The sequence below is a fragment of the Centrocercus urophasianus genome, unplaced genomic scaffold (genome assembly GCF_019232065.1).
Source record: "Centrocercus urophasianus isolate 14NV4802_14NV808 unplaced genomic scaffold, USGS_Curo_1.0 seq_12, whole genome shotgun sequence".
In the NCBI taxonomy this organism is placed as follows: Eukaryota; Metazoa; Chordata; class Aves; order Galliformes; family Phasianidae; genus Centrocercus; species Centrocercus urophasianus.
In genome coordinates, this window is record NW_024884364.1 from 22178342 (window position 1) to 22198114 (window position 19773).

General features: G+C 38.9%; 1 protein-coding gene across 2 annotated transcripts in view; it reads right to left on the reverse strand.

The window, feature by feature from the left end:
- The window catches only part of LOC122155904 (SAM domain-containing protein SAMSN-1-like), a 193033-nt gene that overhangs the window by 163308 nt on the left and 9952 nt on the right, over positions 1 to 19773 (reverse strand). For both annotated transcript variants that reach the window (XM_042810248.1, XM_042810246.1), the window contains exons 2-3: positions 16068 to 16106; positions 13017 to 13084 (exon numbers count right to left, since the gene is read on the reverse strand). The gene's annotated coding sequence lies outside the window, so the exon portion shown is untranslated. The remainder of the gene's footprint in view (positions 1 to 13016; positions 13085 to 16067; positions 16107 to 19773) is intronic.

Consider the following 19773-nt stretch of genomic DNA (forward strand, 5'->3'; position numbering starts at 1 on the left):
CAATGCAAAGGTCAGTGGATGTGGTGAATTGGAAAAAAATCCAATGACATTTGATTTTTTTTGTTGTTGTTGTTGTTTAAAGTCATGCTATTTCTCTGTGGAGTTCTAAAGTGGTGACATATCATCACATCTGAACATTTTTTGGCAAATGCATTGTTCTATTCCAACATTTCTGCAGGAGAGTCTGTCCTGTTATTGTTTTTAAAAGAGCCTTGCTGCAGCTGCACCCTGCTGTATAACCACATAATACTTTCCAGGCAAATGCAATATTACTCTGTACAATACAGGCGAATTGAGAGAGGTGCAATCACATTGGAACTCCAGAACTCATGCTATGCATCTTACCTCTCAGCAGGGTACTCTGTCCTAGGCTTTGTACCTTGTCATTCAGGAGACAGCTAGGTTCCTCAGCACAGGGCAAACCCTTGGAAAGTTCTAGAAAAACTTAAGCATATGCTTTAAAAATTGCTTCAACTTTCAGCATTTTAAAAAGGTCACAGTGCTGATTTTCAGGGACCACAGTTTAATATAGAAATCTTTCATTCTTAGAACATTACAGTTTAGAGAGAAAATGTTTATTTGAACAATACTTTTTAATTAGAACTTCTGATGCAAATGCAAACCTCTGGTTTTTCCTTTTTCCTTTAAAAATGTTATTCCGTCTTTAGATTTCATTCAGCACCTCAGAACTGGCAATGCAACTATAAACAATCTTTTGAGGTCTACTCTGAAGTACCACCAGGAGGAGAGGGTAACAGCAGTATTAGCAAACCTCTTTCAGCTGTGATTTCAGCCTTGAACAATTAGGCCACTTGGTCTCTACACCATGGTTTGAAATGAAGAGGTTTGAGTGGCTTTTCTGTTGTTCTAACAACTTACCTTTCCAGGAGTCTGCGTGAGCAAAGCCCTGAAGTATCCAGTTATGACCTGCAACTGCCACCAACCATATGCTGCCTTGATCCCTCTATGGCAAGAGGCCTCCTTTGACAAAAGTGCAGGTTCACATCACACTTCCCATTTTAACAAGGGATCCTGCATAACAGCTATGATCAGATAAAATCATTTATTGTAGTTGATTGTTTCCCAAGAGAAAAGGGAAATTTCTGTAATAACCAAAACCACAGATGAGAACAAAGTGCACTTTACCCAAAAGCTGTTTTGTCATTCAGAAATAAAACCACTCTACTAACATTCTCCCTCTGACTGAACTTCAGCAACAGACTACGAGAGTTATTCGGTGAACTATTTATGGGAGCTGCAGATGAGCTATCTCATATCTTTAATCTCCTGTATGTCCCAAATTATATTTGCTATTACACCCAGTAAAGTTCAGGAGATCTGTTGAGCCGAGATAACACCTGCTACTATTTCAAAATGTTTTAAAATTTAATTTGTGTGTTAACTTCTAAATATACTTTTGCAATCGTGTTTGTAATTGTATTGAAAGGGAGTTTTATAGAAAAATAAGAAAAAGAAGAGGCACTGGAGAACTGTTTTGACTGTAGTAGTTGCCCAGATTATAATGCAATACAACATAACGTACCTTTTGTATATAAACCATAGAGTTTCAAAAGCAAGAATTAAAATCAAAATCTCTCAGAGAACTTGACTGAAATGAAAAACAATGAAATAACACTTTGTCAGATATCTCTTCACTACAAATGCAACAAAGGAAATTGCAGATTTCACAGAGTCTGGAAGAGAGTCTGAAGAGAGTATAGCTACATTCATCAAATAAAGCACAAATTGCATGTAAGTCATTCTAACCTCTCTGGATGCTGCAGCAGGAATTTTTTTCTTACCACTCCTTCATTTTTAAATGCATAGTTAAAAATAAAAATGTTAAAAGCGTATTGTGAAAATGGTACCAGAAGTGGATTGTGCAGTCAATTTTACTGTAGCTGTTAGTCGTCCCACGTGCTTTTCCAGCCTACTAGTTCCTTTTGGGGAGAGACTTAACTCCCAGCACTCACTCACCATCACAGAGGTTGCTGTGTTTCAACTGGTGACTGGGGAAATTGTCAAGAATACTGCATTGTAAGTATGCTGGGTGCAAGCAAAAAGGTTCTTATGAACAATTGTGCAGGTAGGTACTTGCACAGGTGAAATGTAAGATCACAAAAGGGTTTAGACAGCTATGAGCTTAGTGATAATACATTCACGCTGCAGTTAGTGTAGGGACTCCAGGTAGCAAGGTGAGTGGCAAGGGAGAAGTGTGCAGTCAATTCAGGGATGTCCCTGCCTCAACATACACAACTTTGTTTTTGTTGGTAGATTGCATTTATCATGGCCACATGGTTACACATCAAACAATACAGCACTGCGACAATTAGGAGCTAGGGTCACTGTGACCTGATGATCATCTGCAGTGGCAGAATGTTCAGTTCATGAGCAGAGGCTCGGCCATGCACTCTGAGCCATGTCCTTGACTCCTTGCCAACCTCCCGAGTCCTCCCTTTTGCACTGAAGAGGATATATCTTACTAAATCGAGTTCAAGACTTCAGACAAAGTGTAGGGAAAGTGAATGAAATTGTGACCTGTTCCATATATCTTAATCTGTAACAATCCCCTCAGTGTATTGGATCAATCTTCCTTGTATTTCTATTGCAATTCTCTCCTTCCAAACAACCTCCAAACATTGCCTCTCCTACATGATTCCCAGTGTATATGTCTGGTTTGGCTCCATCAGTTCATCACCAAGAACTGACCAATTATCTGCCATGACTCCTCTTTTATCTAATAACATTTATCAGTAATTTGAGCAAGTGTGCATATTTTAATAGCATACTTTATTTTCATAATTCCACCTAGACTCTAATAAGTTATAGTTTAAAGTAAGTCCTCAGATAATCTGTTGCTTCAATTAAAACTAATCCTTTAAATAAACTGCAGAAAACCAGAGACAAAGGTGAGAATGCTGCTGAGGCAGAAGTCTCCAGAGAGATGATATGCAAAGAAGCTAATGAGAGCTTTCTTGTGTACTACCCACAAATGTCACTTGCACTGCTTTTAAATCAGGTTCTGAATGTGTTTCTGATACTTGAGTTTTAAGGAAACCATATTTAGCAGACTGCAGTTGCTTTCTTCTCCATACTTAATGATAATGCTGGTGGTCCTTTGATGGATCCAGATGCTAAATACAGTGCACAGAAACCCATCAAATCACACATGCTGACCCTCAAGCAAGTGAAGCATATATGCCTGCCTCACCAGAAAGGATCAGACTGAACACTTTTAAGGGGACAATCTTGGCTCTTCAATTTCTGGCAGATCCTCATCATTCTGCTAACATCAATTTTAAGGGGTGACACTGTTTTTTTTTCATGTTCTATTGCTTTTTAGTTTTTATTTTACTTTATTTTTGTGCATGTGTGCTGAACTATCTTTCTTTTGGTTGAAGCAGCCCAATAATTTAATCTTCATTAATACCTTTGGTGTTCATTATGGTAGCATTAATCACGAGAGTCACATTTGGTATCAATCTAAGTGTCATGTGTGCTTTTCCAGGAATTCCACTGTAATCCAGCATTAATTAATTTACTGTTCCTGTCAATTCTGATTGAAAATTTAGGCATCACAGCACAAAAATCATTTTGAGAACTGCTGAAGCCTTTGGTACATTCTGTGTGCTTTGTAAGAAATTTGACGATTACTGTTACTCCTTTTAAAAAATTATTGCTTACAATACATCCCATAGATCAACATTAAAATGTATACTGTTACTTGCTTCACAGTGATGTAAGTCCAACGACAGTCAATTATCTAGAAGTTAAACAGTTTGAACAGCAGTTTAAGCTATCAGACTAACTTTGTACAGAAGCAATTCATGAGAATTCCTACCCCTTCTGAAATGCCTCCAATTCTTCTGATTCAGCTTGAGGAATCACCAGGCAAGGGGTAGTAGCATATTAAGCATATGTGATTGTGTTTGCAGCCATTGGCTGATCATGGCCTCAGTCTCCTAAATACTCAATCTAATTTTAAATCTGGGATTTCAAGTAACATTCCAGATGTCCTTCTGTGGTCAGGAACTTAAGTACTGACACTGGGAAAACAGTATCTATAATTTCTTATTTTTTCTTCAGTCCACAGTTGTCTGTCCAAATATTAAGCCTGAATCACTTAAACCACCAACTAAAACCCTGCTTCAACTGCCTCTGCTCTGTTGTTTGCTATCAGCTTCATATTTCTTGCATTACACAGTTGTCCATTTGATGCCCTAAATCTATTAATAATACTTCTCAATAAATCCAAGCAAAATAATATATCTTTAAAACTTACAGTATTGGTGTCATGGTGTCTCTCACTACCTTTCATATGATGTTCTAACGGGGCTGAAGAGGAAGATTTCTGTTTTCTGATTACGTTTCTTGCTTACTGCCACTGTACCAATGTAATAAGTCCTAGATGGTGCATTATGACAACATAATTTAAGGGAAGACATATTCATAGAGTAGAATCAGGAAATGTAGATCTCTGATATAGTCTTCTTGTATGTTATGATTCATTCAATCATACAGCCCTTTCCAATGTAATGAATTTTGCCATCTGCAATGAAGAAGAAGCTATTTTGAATTCATGGGGTTTCCATTCATCTATCACAGCAGATGATCAAGCTTCTGCATATAGCTGAGTCCATAAAATTCAACTGCAGTCTCATGTGGCACCTTGAAAGAAGCACGTTCTGCTTCAGTCTAAAAAATGGTTCTAAGAAGTCACTCTGGCTTGAATAAGCTACGTAATTTCACAGTCCCACTCAGGATAATAGAACTGGGCACTGCATAGACAACACAGTTCATCTTCCACCTTCTAGTTTTGCTTGTATGTTATACCACTTAACTCTGATGTCCTGTATTGTACCACATTCTAGTTTAGAGACAATAACAAACACAACCTTTCCTTACAATTACACATCTGGCATGCTACTGCCTCAAACTTCAAAGCAAAACTCAGGCAAAAGATTTATGCCTCAGACCTCTAACATACACTGTGCCTAGTAATCTCTGCAGTTTTGTGCATAAGTGCTACTGAATTTTCAGTTATTTAAAGCCACATCATAGAGAAGGAATAACTGTCTCTTGGCTAGCCAGTTTCTTGGTAGTAGGAGACTCAACACACAGGAAGAAAGGATTCTATGCTCTTGACCTGCCTTACATTACTACTTGTGATAAATTATTTCTACGACATCCAAATGCTCTTATGCTTTTTAAATATAGAAACTGGTAAACCCAGGTTAAAAAAAATCAACTACAATTTAGACTGCCGTTTCACATGCCTGCCAAGAAGAGACTGCTGCAAGAGAAAGACATTCTCCCTCTGTCAGCCTAGCTCTAGTTGAAGGTCCCCAGTCTGAAAGACAATTGTATTAGAAAAAGCATGCCAGCTTGAAAAAGAATTTAAAAAGTCATAATTTTACAGGAGAAAGGCTAATGAATGCTACAATGGCATAGCAGTAAGATTCTTAGAAAGTATTGCATAAAACCATGTATTAGAAAGAACAACGCTATCATAGTAATAACATATAATTATTCCTTTGTACTTGTCTCACCCCAAATTGGGTTACTAAGAAGGTAAGAACAAATACTCTCACTTTACAGTTGGCATACCGCAGAGCAAAATATCACTCTAAAAGTTGCGTAGTAGAGTACATAATGAGCTCAGACAGCCTACACAACTTTGGCTGCAGTACATCACTGTATTTCATTATAAACAAAACCTATGAGATTTTTGTGCAGAAGAAAACAGTGTTCAGTGGTTTTCTGAATGCATGAAGCTTAAGAGCCCAACTACAGAATTCTGCAATCTAGAGTACCTGTTTGCCATTCTTCAGAGTCTGTGGAAAAGAAACAGTTATTTTAAAAAAATGACAGTCAAGAAGAAACATTTAATGCAAAAATTAAAGGTGTTGCGATAGTAAAATTTGATTCAACAGCACCTAGTGTACCCCAATACTCACACACAAGCTATTCAGGGATCCCATTCTGATTGTATGTCATAATACCCTGATATAGGTATTATTGCAGGCTACATATGCTTGTGTTATTTCTAAATTTGTTCTTTAAAGATTTGTATTTACAGCACTTATTGAAAGCTTACTAGAGAAGCCTGACTAGATTAATGTAAACGTGTACATACCTACAACAGTAGAGAAATAAATAAGAAGGTTAGTAATCGGTTACATCCTAAGACAGTCTGATTGAAAAATGCAAACTGTTTTGCAAAGGGCTTTGCAATTTCTGAAGGCTGAGAGCTGCACCAGGGCACCTTAGCTGAGGGTCATAACAAGTGCCACCTCTGGAAGCTCCAGGCGTGTCAGATGGCACAGGCCTCACCAGCAACTTAGAGAGTCATTAGAAGGCCAAATATGCAATCAGGTCATGCTAGACAACTGACCCTGGGGTTACAGGCCTGGGGAGAGATTTGGGCAACTTCACAACCTGCAAGGAAAGACTTGAATGACTTACAAGCAGCACAAAAACTCTAAGACTGAAATACATTTTAATCTCCCATCATGTGGTATAATGCAGGAAGCTGCTTGAGCTGAGGGTGAGAGGGCTTATTCTCTTAGTCAGAGCTGGTGCGTTAGCAGGAGATTATTGCCTTGCATGTATTAGAAAAGGAAAAGGATTGCAGCGCGGGTGACGTAGGAGAGAAAGGAGGTTACGCAGCATGAACCAGAGAAGGGGAAAATGCTACAGGCACAATGGAAGGAGCATGTGATGATCCTCATGACTTGTAATGAAAGAGCTGGCATCCTCTTAACCAGATCTTTTGTGCAAAGTTGAAATTGTAGTAACCGTATCTCAGAAGAAACTATCAATGAACATTCCTTGTGAGAAAAAACATTAATTTGTGAAATACATTTTGGATTATACAGCATGCTATGCATTTCTGTGTCATTCTGTACCACAGTTATTCATTTGGATACACAGAAATTCCAGTGCCCACTTCGTATAAGGCTGAAGTCCTCAAAAGCAAGCTGACTCCATCACTTCTACTAAGGCTGCACCTGTGCCATCATTTTTCAGAATCAGTGCCTAAAGGTGTTTCCAAGGCATCACAATAAAGTGTTGGCATTTTTACAAATGAAGCAGCCTCTTAAGATTTGCATGTGCATGCAGCCTTCTAGGTAGATTTTAGCTTCTAAATCTTTCATCTCTTTTGGTGCAACAAGAGAGAACTGTGCCACTTACCGTTCACTTAAAGCAACTATTGGAGATAGAGAAGGTATTTAATACAGTTCACCACAGTATCAGCACAACATTTGCACTATTAAAAATCATATAAAAAGTCATAAGGTCGCAGGTCTCTCGAATTATGACAATCCCATCACTGTATGTACCTAAAGTAAGCAGTTGGTAGTTCAAGTCACTGATTTACATTTACCAGACATATGAAAGGTGAGCATTTTTTTTTCCAAAAAAACAATATATGAATTATTAAATGTTTTGATCATAGTAAGTGCTCTCTGATCTTCCAAGTGCTCTTTTGTCATTTAGTGAGGTAAAAATCGAGTAAAAATGGCTTTTTTTATTTTTAAATTGGAATAGACAGCAATAGCAGCAAGATTCCTTTCTTCTATAAGGATTTCCTCACATATCTTCTTTCTTTGATTTTCAGATTTTTGCAGATTTATTTCCTTGTCGCTCTGATACATTCTCTGCTTTATTTTTCTCTGGGCTCAGCAAGCTCTGGGCTAAGACTTCTAGTCTGTCTTTTGTAAGGGTGGGTAATTATTTTAGTATCATCATACCCTTTTCCAGAACTTTGTTGTCATTTCTTGACTGCACTACACTTAACCACATAGACCATAACTTAAATCTCATTTTATTACCAAAAACTGTTTACTTTTTGCCCTGTTTCCCTGCTCTGTTGCTTCTGTTGCTGACGTATCTTAACCCTACTTTATGATGCTCTATATTCCTTGACTTTTACTTCTCTAGAGTTTTGGTACTACCATAATGAGACTTGCTGCCTGACTGCTGAACAACTGGTTTTATTGGATTCTATGTCTAACTCATCAGCTTTGGTGTTGTTTTGGAGCCTGTGGAGAAAAGGTAGGAGAACAGGGTAGTAAGAAACAGATACGGTTAAGCAGGAGTAAGTATGGAAAAGACATCCAATAGAGAACTTTGGCTAGTGCCATTATCAGATCTTCCCCTTAACTATGCTGCGCTGTATTTTTGCAAAACTAGCTTCTTATCTATTAAAGATGAAGCTGAGAGCTTCAATTCATTGGCCTAGTTACTTGCTAAAGTTATCTCCAGAGAAGCAGCATTCCTAGCGACTTTAACAGCATCATTCCATCAGAGTTACTTTAAACCTTGGATATTTCACTTCATATTACCTTCATTATCAAGTTGCTTTTTTCAGCAGCTTTGAAATATTATATAACTTCAATCTCCTGTGTCCCTTTGAATACAAAATCTTACTATTAATCCTGTTGCAAATGTGAATCTAGGTTATGTCACTTCCTCCATATACTTTTGCTGAAGTTGATAGAAAATGCAGCAGCAGTCTTTCCCAAATTTAAATTTAAGAACTTGTTTCAATTGTAATAGTATTCTATTGGCCTTTAGGCAGTATAGCAACTGAGACAGACGTATTAAAAAAAAAACAATGGATGCACTGAAACTGATAAAGTGCCGATATAGTCTTCTGGGCATTTTCAAATCTGTAGACTGAAATCACTATGGAATTTAAACATGCATCAAAAAATACAAGGCTGAACCTTTTTTTTTAATTTTGTTTTTTAATGGTTTTTTACAGAATCTAACTTCAGTTTTGTGTTTCTTCTCAAATTACTGAGAAGTTACTCAGGTAGGAAAAATATACATTCAGCCAAGTAGTTTCTAATACATAGAATCACAGAATCATAGAATCACTGGATTTTTAAGGTTGGAAAATACCTCTAAGATCATCTAGTTCAACCCTCAGCCCATCACCTCAATGCCCACTAACCGTGTCCCCAAGTACCCCACCTACACATTAGAAATACATGCTAAGTTTCTGTTAATGTTTGTAAATATACCCTCTGTACTCACATTAAAAAGCATTGTAATCCAGCCAATTAAAACAGTGCTGATAAAATAAGTTCTATTCTTATTTAGGATAAGAAGTATCTTTAGCATCTAAGGGCTGTTAAATGAAAGTGACTTTGACTTCCTGGACAAAATTTCTTCAAGTTCTGTAGATATAAAAATGACATCTTATCTTTCTCTTTGCTTAGAGTTTAATTCACTGTTCAGTGCTGAATGAAATCAGTGGTCATTCTTCATTTAACTTTAGTAAGTTACAGATCAGGCCAAGAATCATATTATAGCTAAAGTAGGGATGCTATTGTACTGTCATCAACTCCTCTGATGTAACAGAGTCCTGCAACTGAATAACCTTCATTTCTGAAATTTCCAAGACTGAGAAATAGATCATGTGTACCACTTCTAATTTAATAGCTGAGAAAAGAGTCCATCTCGAACTGTGGAAACAAACCTAAGTTTCCAAAGTTTCATACTAAACAGTAAGACCTGTAAACACAAAGGAATTTTGATTTCATTTCTGTAGTGGAACTTAACCAATAAATTGTCAGTTGTCCAAAGCAGCTGATAATCCCTGCTTGACAATCAGTTCTAGCTGTTTTCACTTTCACTATCTCTGCATATATCTGTCAAAATAAGCCAGTCTGGAATGAAATGGTATCATCACATACCCAATATGCAAATTTTATGTGACCAGAACATGAATTATGGTTTCACCTTTGTTAATTTTTCTTCTCTCATGGCCAACATCTTGCCAGAGTACTTCATCTCAGAGGCTGAGGCTATACCCAAAAGATTTAAGAGACATCTGAATCCAAAGCCTTTTCCTGACAACCTTGCGATTTTGACTGAAGATTTTCATGGTGTTCTGAAAAGATAAAAGTATCATCTTCAAAGTGATCCTCTTTATATTAGCAAACTGGGGAAGGAGACAAGTTTGAGGCCGGTGCAAGCCCAGAAACAATTTTGCATTGGCAATTTTGCTACTTGGGAAGAAGCTGCAAGTTAGAAGCTTGGTGTTTGTTACAAAACTATGCTAGTCAATATCCAACATTTGGCATTAGTAGCATTAATGGAGTTGTTTGATTGCTGAATATGCCTACTGTATACCATCACACAAGAGCATTTATGGAAAAGAGCAGGAAGCAAACATCAGAGCCTTGGCAGAGCCTTGGATGCATCCTTCATTCCAAATATGATTCTGCTGATGATCAAAACAAGATTTCTTCCCAAAAGCACAAGGACATCTCATCCTAATTATTGCTGATCTGGGGAGAGTGCTACCAAGGTAAACATGTCAATCACTTTGAACCTTGTTTCATCAATTGTGGCTGTGAAGCTAAACAGCTGCCTTCGGATAGCTCATACAGTGACCTCCACCTTCTGTATACTAATGGGAAGACAAACATCTCTGGATGACAGTAGGGAAACTGAGGATAGCCTGAGGACTTCCAGAAAATAGACATGAAATCCTGCTTTTATTAGCAAATTATGATACCTTTTTTGGGCTTTCAATCTCATGAGATTAAGCTGATGACCTTCAGTTCTCTAGTGAAGGTACATTCCTTTGTCATACTCTGAGAAGCATTACCAAGGACAGAAAAATGAGTAGGCTAGATGCAAGCATAAAACCTTGATAGTCTCTGCTGGGAACAAGAAACTACTCTAACATGGAGAATGAAGTTAAAGACCAGCCTGGTTCACTGAGGACTTGCAGACTGCTGAGTCTTGGACAAGAAAAATCAGACAATTTAGTCCAATTGGTGGCACTTGGAATATGAATTCTGATCTGAAGAAGTACTGAAGAAGACAATAACTGGAAGCTGGGAGCAGATACTGGGGGAAGAAGTAAAGAGTGTTTTCTCTATGCTTGTAATCAACCTTAAGCATCTACTATTAGACACTCCAGGCCAAAACACTGAACAAAGATGAATCTTTATCTTGCTGAGTACTGAACTTTTCATAATCTTTCTGCTTTTCCTGAGCTTGCCTGTCCAAGTATAATGATCTCAGTGTTACCACAGACAGTCTGGAAACTGCCTGGTCATGAGGCACCACTATATCAGAAGGATGAGCTCATGTTATGAACAATCTGAACTAATATTTCCAAAGTATAAATAGGAGGAAGATGCCAGATTACTCTTACATAATGGGCAGTCATATTTCTTTTTCCATAGATATGCAATTAAAGCATTTTTAAATGCTTCCACCACTTCTTTTTCATAGCTTCTAGTGAATAGTCAAAGGACAACAGACAACAGCCTTTTGCTCCCATACTTAAGCATGCTAGCAGCTGTCCTATCATCCTTGGGGTCATATCTTCTTGTAGCATTATTATATATTGGATTTTTATTTCATAATTTTGATCATTGCGTGAAGGTGAGGAGTCTTAAGGGAAAAGACCTTATTGAAGTGCCAGGGTCAACTTTCCTGACACAAAATGTTACCCCAAGATCTGTAATAGGGGTGAAAGATAGAAATGGTAGCACTCCACATATACCTCTTTGCAGAAATATTTTTGTTGTTGTATGAGCCAATAAGGGATTGACTGTCCTCTGTCTTATTTTTCTACCATGCATCTTTCATGTCCCAAAGGATTGCCTGAGTCATATCACACCCTTCCTATAATGTTCCTGCTTCTTGAGCCCATAAGGGTCTTTGTGAAGTTCATCAAGTAAGCTGTGCTTAACAAAGAACCTGTTAGGTAGTCTCATCATATTTTGCATTAGTCCATTTTGATGTCTGCTTTCAAAATAGCTAATTGCAATTTTGGGCAAGACAAGTGAGGTTTCTTTAAGATGTGATGACTGTTTTTCTGCACACAGCTGTGCTGTGAGAGATGGAATGGAATTACTGGTTTATGTCATGCATGGAATCTGTCCCCTGGGATGAGCCCTTCCACACAGAATTACTCAAGAGTTTTTGAGGTTGGAACAGAACTCTGGAGGTCATACTTTCCAACATATCCACTCAAGCAGGGGCACCTAGAGTAGGTTGCCTAGGACTATGGCCAGACACTGTTTGAGTATCTCCAAAGGAGATGGAGATTCCACAGCCTCTTTAGACAATCTATGCAAGTGCCCCAATACCCTCACAGCAAAGAGGTGCTTCCTGTTGTTCAGAGGGAATCCCCTGTGTTCCTGTCTGTGCCCATTGACTCTTGTCCTGTAAATGGGCACCACTGAAAAGAACCTAGCTCCATTCTCATTGCATCTGTCCTTCAGGTATCTACACACACTAATGAGATGCCTTCTGAACCTTCTCTTCTCTAAGCTGAAAAGTCTCAGATCTCTCAGCCTTTCTTTAGACAAGAAGTATTCCAGTTCCTTCATCACCTTTGTGGCTCTTTGCTGCTTGCAATCCAGTTGCTCCATGTCTCTCTTGTACTAGAGAGCCTAGAATTGGATGTAGCACTAGTGTGGCCTTACCAGTGTTGAAGGAGGGAAAGATCACCTACCTTGATGTGCTGGCAACACTCAGTCTAATGCAGCCCAGGTTACCACTAGCCCTCACCCTCTAGACCCAAAGTGCAGAGGGCAGAACTGGGGACAGCAGTGGGGCCCACTGGCAACACTAGTATGCAGTGAAGGAGTTGGACAGGGGCCAGGGGCTATCTAAGGGGTTATGCCAGGACGACAAGAAGACTGGGCTAGGAACAGGACTGGAAAGGGGTACAGTTGCTCAGAGGTAGCATGGTCCATGAGGAGGAGGTTTTGTTCCATTAGAGGATGATTAAGGTCTATTATGTCCCTGGGGCTTCTTCAAGGAAGGCTGGAATAGTGGTTTGTATTAATTTTCATGAGTGTGAATATAGCCTTGGTTTCCTGTAAACAAGGTAAAACATACAATGTATGTTGTGTTATTTTTCTATTTTCCACCATAGATTGCAGTGAGATCTGTAATAAAGGATGCTCAGTCATGAAGGATCTGCCAAAATAGTTCCATCAGTCACACAAGAAAAATACAAAGTTTTCACTCACTCTTTTGAAGATGGGCTGAAATGGCTCCACTGCCTCTTCACTCTAACATGACTTTTAATAAAGTAACCCTGGAAAAAAGAAAAACCCCTATGGTAAATGTTCATAATTTGCTGTCTCCCTTAGTCTGACTTAGTCATCAGAGTACACAGACACCCAAGAAAATGCCCTTCATCACAAAAAAAAGCAGCAACAGCCATAGTATATATTCTGCTGAATAGGAAGCCTTAACCTGTAGGCTTAACAGCACAAATCAGTTTTTTCACACTGCACAATAAATGAGAAATAAGCATTTGCCTCTACCACACCTAGAGGACAGCTCACAACTCACTACTGCCAAGAACGAATCTTACATACACACCTATATGAATGCAAATGTCAGCCCTTCTGCTTAACTGGAGATTGCACTAGTAGTTAAAAATATATAGAGATATAGATTTGAACCAGCTCTACAAATGAAGGTCTAGCACAACGTGAACTGAAATAAACAAAAACCTGACCCAACGGCAGTTACAGTAACTTGCCCTCAAGCACAACAAGTTCCAAGTGACTGTCTTAATACACAAAAATAACTTAATAACTATCTCAGTTACACAACACTTCAGCAGTTTTGAGAGAAATGTGTGAACACTAGCTAGACTTTCTCATTCTTGGATGAATCAGAGTGCTGCAATTCATAGCGTGGGCCCTGGAAAATAGGTATAAAGCATATTAGGATATATTTTTTCCATCTAGTTGCTGAAAAAGTAATGTTTTTAAGAGTCTCCATGAAATGTAATATCCTTGTGAACACAACCATCAAACATAATTTCTGTTTGCTTATGACGATATTTTCATTAAGCTTTCATTCTAAGCTTGGTTGATTGCATCCAATCCAGCAATTCCTATTGACTTTTAAGGGCTCTGCAGAAAGTGATCAGTGATCTAATATGTTCTACCTCTTCTGTTCACATTTCTTTGAAGTCCAAAATAGATTTTCAGAGCAACATCTTCCCTCCTCATACATTCATTATGTTCAAGTCACTACTACTTTTCACTGAAAACATGTACAGTTATGACACTGAGATGGTAGCACACTGCAGTACAAATCTTCACTTCCATTAAAGACCATATTAAAAATTAGATTGATTTCTCAATGCTGGATCCTAAGCTGTGATTACAAAGCAAAGTTTTCAGTTGTTTTCTGAAAACTGCTTCTGTGAATAGAAGATGATTGCTTATTTTGAAGTAGTTCTAAAACTGATCTTCAATGAACTCAACAAAATAGATCAGTTTCCTTTCCTGTCACAATGTTATCAACAGCACAATAAGACCAAGGAAAAGGTCTGATGATTTCTATCTACTGGCTGAAAATCTTAACAAAGATCATTCTCTTACACTTACAAGCAAACTACTGATAGTCTGAACAACAGCAGACCAGCACAGCACTCAACTCAATGAATTCATATGACACATGCCATGATGCTCTCTACATAAACTGAACTGATATGCTCTGAGGATACAATTACACTTATGATCCTAAAATACATAACCTTGGAGAGTGTTCCTATAAAGGAAAGACAGAAAAATGAGTAATCAACAATTTGACTGGGACAATTACCTCATTTTAGTTTGCAGCCTCCACTAAACATTCCTACAACCAGCTTTAGCATGCATCTGAGATTCATATATGTCTAAAAAGCACTTCTTTTTAAAACAGATCATGCGAGGTCATCCTAACAGGTAACAAGAAGCGCTAGCACTTTGTTTTGCAAAAATGAGAAGGCATTTATAGAACAGTGAATCACAAAATCTCGTTCCCTAAGGTTTGCTTGTGGTTGTTTGTTTGTTTGTTTTTTAACTTATGGCCAAGTCAGGTTTGTACTCAGACATATGGAATTGGAGAAATCATTTGTTTGTTTTCTAGCATGTAAACACACACTAAAGGCATACTTTGAATGAACCATGGGGAAAGAGATTACCCTGGTGCTAAAAGAAATGGTATTCTGTTTGACCATGAGTTTCTTTTACTGGAAACAGGAAAGAAGAAGAGATGGAATTGTTGCTTCCCATCCTATGGCAGGTGGCAATCAATTATTTAGAAGAGGTCAAGCAATAGTTCATATGCAAATATGTCAATTTTGGATGAAAAGCAGCACAGGACTCATCTCCAAAGTCATGCTCATAACTCAAAGGCCTTACTGAGCCAGTTTCCATCACCCACAGTTGAAGCCTATGGCCTAAAGAGCACCTTCTCTCCTGCCGCCCATCCCAGCAAGTGGCCACCTCTGTCTGGGTACTGACAGAAGTTATATGATATTTCCCATATCTCTTTCAACAGTGGTAGTTTTGGAAGAGAACCTGGCATCTCCATATGCAACAGAAGCGGTGTATGTGCTGAAGTCACAGAGTGCCTGTGTAGTTGACATTTCCACTGGGGGCTTTCAGATCACTTTATAATCGTTAATGAAATTACTTATCCGACATCACAGCTATACAGACCTCATACTATGCTATATTCGAATTTACTGATTCACACAGAATTGTGATATGGACAACCGTTAATGGAAGACATCATTAAAAGCCAGTTTGTACTGCGGTACGTACCAGATTTTGGAACAATTCCATCTCAGCTTCACAAAAATGTCTCCCTTAACATTCTCATGGCAGTTGTTTGTTTGTTTGTTTCTTTGTTTTCCCTAGATTTGAACTGCCTCACACAAGTTTTCTGCTTGTTCACTTCTTTCCATTGAGACGAATATTTAAGATACTTAAACCAGTTTTGACCCTTGTCAAATTTAAACCTTATTTCCCAACTGGCAACAAATTTTAAAGAGGTTTGGTGTTTTTGTTTTTTGTTTTTCTCATGCCGATTTAGACCACATGAGTTGCTCCTTCAGTATGGCTGCTCAGACCTGAAGAGTTTTTCAAAAACGTGTGAGGCAGTCTTTAGCAGGATAAAAGAACTGTAATAGGATAACTCCTCAGAAATCAATAAACGGACATTCAATAATGTAATGTCTGGCACTCAACTTTTCTCTACCAGGTGAAACATTTCTCAATAATTGAATTTACCTCAGATCCTTTAGGAATGTTGATGATCCATGCAGCTTCCTGGAATTAAAAATTGGAGTATTATTCTAAGTAATTTTATTTAATATGCAATAGAAAATTATCACTGAAAGTCTTGTGTCAGAGGTTCTTCATCATCTTATCTAAAAGGATTGTGTTGAATTTTCACTTGATTCAGCAGTCATCCATGTTTTTATTGCAGAAGCCTCCCAAATACCTGCTGAAAGCATCATTGACACGATGAAGTGTCACACAGAAAAAATGGTGCTGCATACTAAAGGAAACCCAGGTCGGGGTATGTCCCCTGTGCAAAAATCTCGGGCCAATTCTCTTTTGCCGCATCAGTGCTTTCACTCTATTATAGCATGGGATTGAAAAAGAGAACCCTGCTCTTTAACTTCTGGCCTTACAGCTGAAATGGATGTGGAAAAAAAGTAAATATCTCTATTTTGATATTTTGATATTTCAAGAAATATATATATTTTTTTCCCTAAGGAGTAATTACTTGCAGATAGGAAACCAAGGAATGAACCTGGTAGGATTGTACAATTAAGCGCTGTCCAGTGGACATAATCTATGCTTTTGTTTGCTGGAAAATGCAGTTTTACAATGGTTCTCTTGTTTTCTCTCTGTTTCTGGATGGCTGCTTTATATGTTATGCTTCCAGAAAACCACTTCAGCTATGTATTACTGTAATTACCCTGCTGAAAAAGAGGCACCGCAGGTGTCTATCAGGTAATGCATATTGGCAGAACCGCATCAAAGGAAAGAGCATCGTACCGTTGTATTAGCTAAGACTTTTATCCCCGTAAGCATGTTTCACAACTCTGTATACAGTTCGCATACATAAAGAGAGCTGCTTGAGAGAGTTGTTCTGTGAAATCTGAAAAGCTTTTTGCTGGAAGCAGGAGGGATAATAAACAACTGCCCTGCTGCAGCCAGAAGAAGGAAGGGTGGGCACTGCACTGGGAGCAGCAGCAATCCAGTGCACGGCTTCCTCCTGCAGACACGTTCTCGAGTTCAGCTGCTCACACGGGATGCACGTGACCACTGTGTTTAACAGGAGAGTGGAACAAAACTAACAAGGAACAAAAATGAATCTGATGTTTTTAGAAATGAAGTCATGGCCTACTTTTACTTCCTGACCTCAGGCGAATGATTGACATTGGAGCAGACTGTGACCCGTTTAGACTGGTTTAGTGTGTCAACTGCCACCTGGTTTTATGTCATTGAACATGTAACGAGGCTCACTAAATAAGGCAGACCTAACCTAAAAAACAGCATCAGTCTTCACTTATATTTTTAGGTTGATTTCTTCTCAAATAAATTCAAATACCAACCTGAGTCCTTTGCTGCGGAAGTCTACAAGCCTTCCTGTGCTATCAGGAGAGATTAAGGATTCTAGCCAGCAACACAGTTTCACTTTATTTGCGGTTGGGTTTTTTTCTGTTTTTTTTTTTTCTTTTTTCTTTTTGACCAATTCTCTTGTTTTGGTCTGAAGACCCACAGAGAAACATCATGCCAAAAACAGAAGTTTCTGTGTCTTCAGGAGGGAAGAAATACCAACTTTTCTGAAATGCAAGAAGGGAGAAGTCACATGCCAGCCCCAGCAACTGGCCAGTGCAACTGTTCTCCAGCAAAATTAACACTAACTATTTTTATTAAAAGAATTGAGTCCATGTGAGCCAACAGGGACCCTGCAATATGTTTTTCCTAATGGTGACCAGTACAGTTGCATCTGATAGCTCTGCCCTAGCCTGCTCTCAGGTAGCCATTACCTATGTCAGACTGCCTACACCATCCACTGGAAACTGAATACTTGCTACCTTTTCTCCTCCACCATCTGCAACAAAGTACTGACCTTGTCACATGCAGATAGGCTTTTGGTAGCCCTGGCATATGGGCTCTGCCTTTGATCAAGGAAGTGATGGACAAGACTGTGCCAGAAGAAAGCATCTTGAAACTGCACAAAGCCCAAAGAGGAGCGTAATGCTGTCACTGAAAGGCCACAGCCAAGCTTAATGCTTGTGTTGCTCTCACAGAGGCATATTCTTGCTCCTAATAAGCTCATGTTAGAAGCAAGTTCTGTGTCAGCTGAAGCTTAACCCTTTTACTTTTTTCCCTGACTGGACACTTCTTAAAAAAGGATAATGATGTAGTCTCATTTTCTATGTTATTGCAGCATTGGAAAGTCTTGGATCAGGCTTTTGGATGTTCAGTCAACTTCTGGGTTTGCTGCAAAGCAATGGCTTTAGGCTCGCCTGGGTTTTGAAAAATATGCAGACACTTTCTGTGAGTTATTGAAACTGCAGTGCTGGGTTTAAACTCGCTGACCTACTTTTAACTGCCTTTGAGTGGCTGAATTTCAGACTTATCTTCATTTTATCTGAATGTTAAATATTGCTTGGTTTTCAGAATTATTGTGCACGGCTCCATCTGTAGTAAATCTCTTATCGACGTAGGTGGTTTCCCGTCTTCAATTTCCGTTACTAATTGTAGTCATTCCTAATGCAGACAAAAAGCAGTGTTCCAGGCTACAATGTCATCCATGCATGCTGTCATCCCTGAGAGGCTTTCAGACATCTGTGGCTTTATGCAGTTAAGTACTTCTGCATCTAAATATATTAAAATAAGTATATGCAAAATAAGAATAACAGCAAAGTTTTGTTGTTGTTGTTGTTTTGTTGTTGTTGTTGTTTTCCTTTAAAATCCCACCAGCTGACAGCCTCTCTAGGCATTCATTCAATTTGCAGCAATGGATCAAGCACATGGGGGAAGAGCAGCCACCGAGAGTATTACACAGTAGGGCTGTCAAGTTGCCTAGAGAGATGCAAACCTTTGACTACTTCACATTCGCAGGCTTTGTCAATTCATTTCAGTTGCAGAGTGCAGCCCCAGTACTCCATTCCTGGTGGGTAGATGTTAATATTCTCGTTTAGTGCTCCTGTTCACTTTCTGAGAGCTGTCTGTCAGCATCTCTGGCCTGCAAAGCATGCCAACTGTTATCACAAGATTTTCTTGCGAGGAATTTTCATGCTTCTCTGCAGACATAGCTGTGTAGACTTAAGTTTCACCAGCATGAAAAAGAACAGCAGTTTCAGACACCAACACGCTTCCTTTGTAGGGCACATTTCTGTTTGTGACTTGCATGGTGTTGTTGGGCTTCCTCCATGACCAGTGACAATGGTGACTGTATTGCCATTTCCCTACACCCAGCACCGACTCCCCCTCTTGAAGAAAGATGGGCTATAAAACATTGGTTGTGAAGTATCAGCTGGTTCACTGTCTCCCATATTTTGTGAGTGTCCTATTCCAAATTTCCCCATGGCAGCTCTAGCAGCTGTCACGCTTCCTTCGGCTATCATCTCAGCTCTTCAGTAGTTCATAGAGTTGGGCATGGTAGAGATGCCATACTAGTTGTGTTATCTGATTTTTCTTCCTATCAGCATCTCAAGACACGGTGCTGATTCAGCTGGCTGTGAGACTTAGTCAAGACATTTGTGAGAAAGAGTTACACTCAGCAGGACCACTCTTCTGAAGCCCCATTCACACCTTTTTGAGCAACCCCAAATTGCCCCTGGAAGATCTGGCCTCCAAAGCCTTCTCCTGCAGTGCCACACAGTGACCTTCTTGCTCCCAGGAGAGGAGGGCACATTGTTGACTGCAGCACATTCTCACAGTGGACACCTGTTTGTTTTTTAAGGCTGCA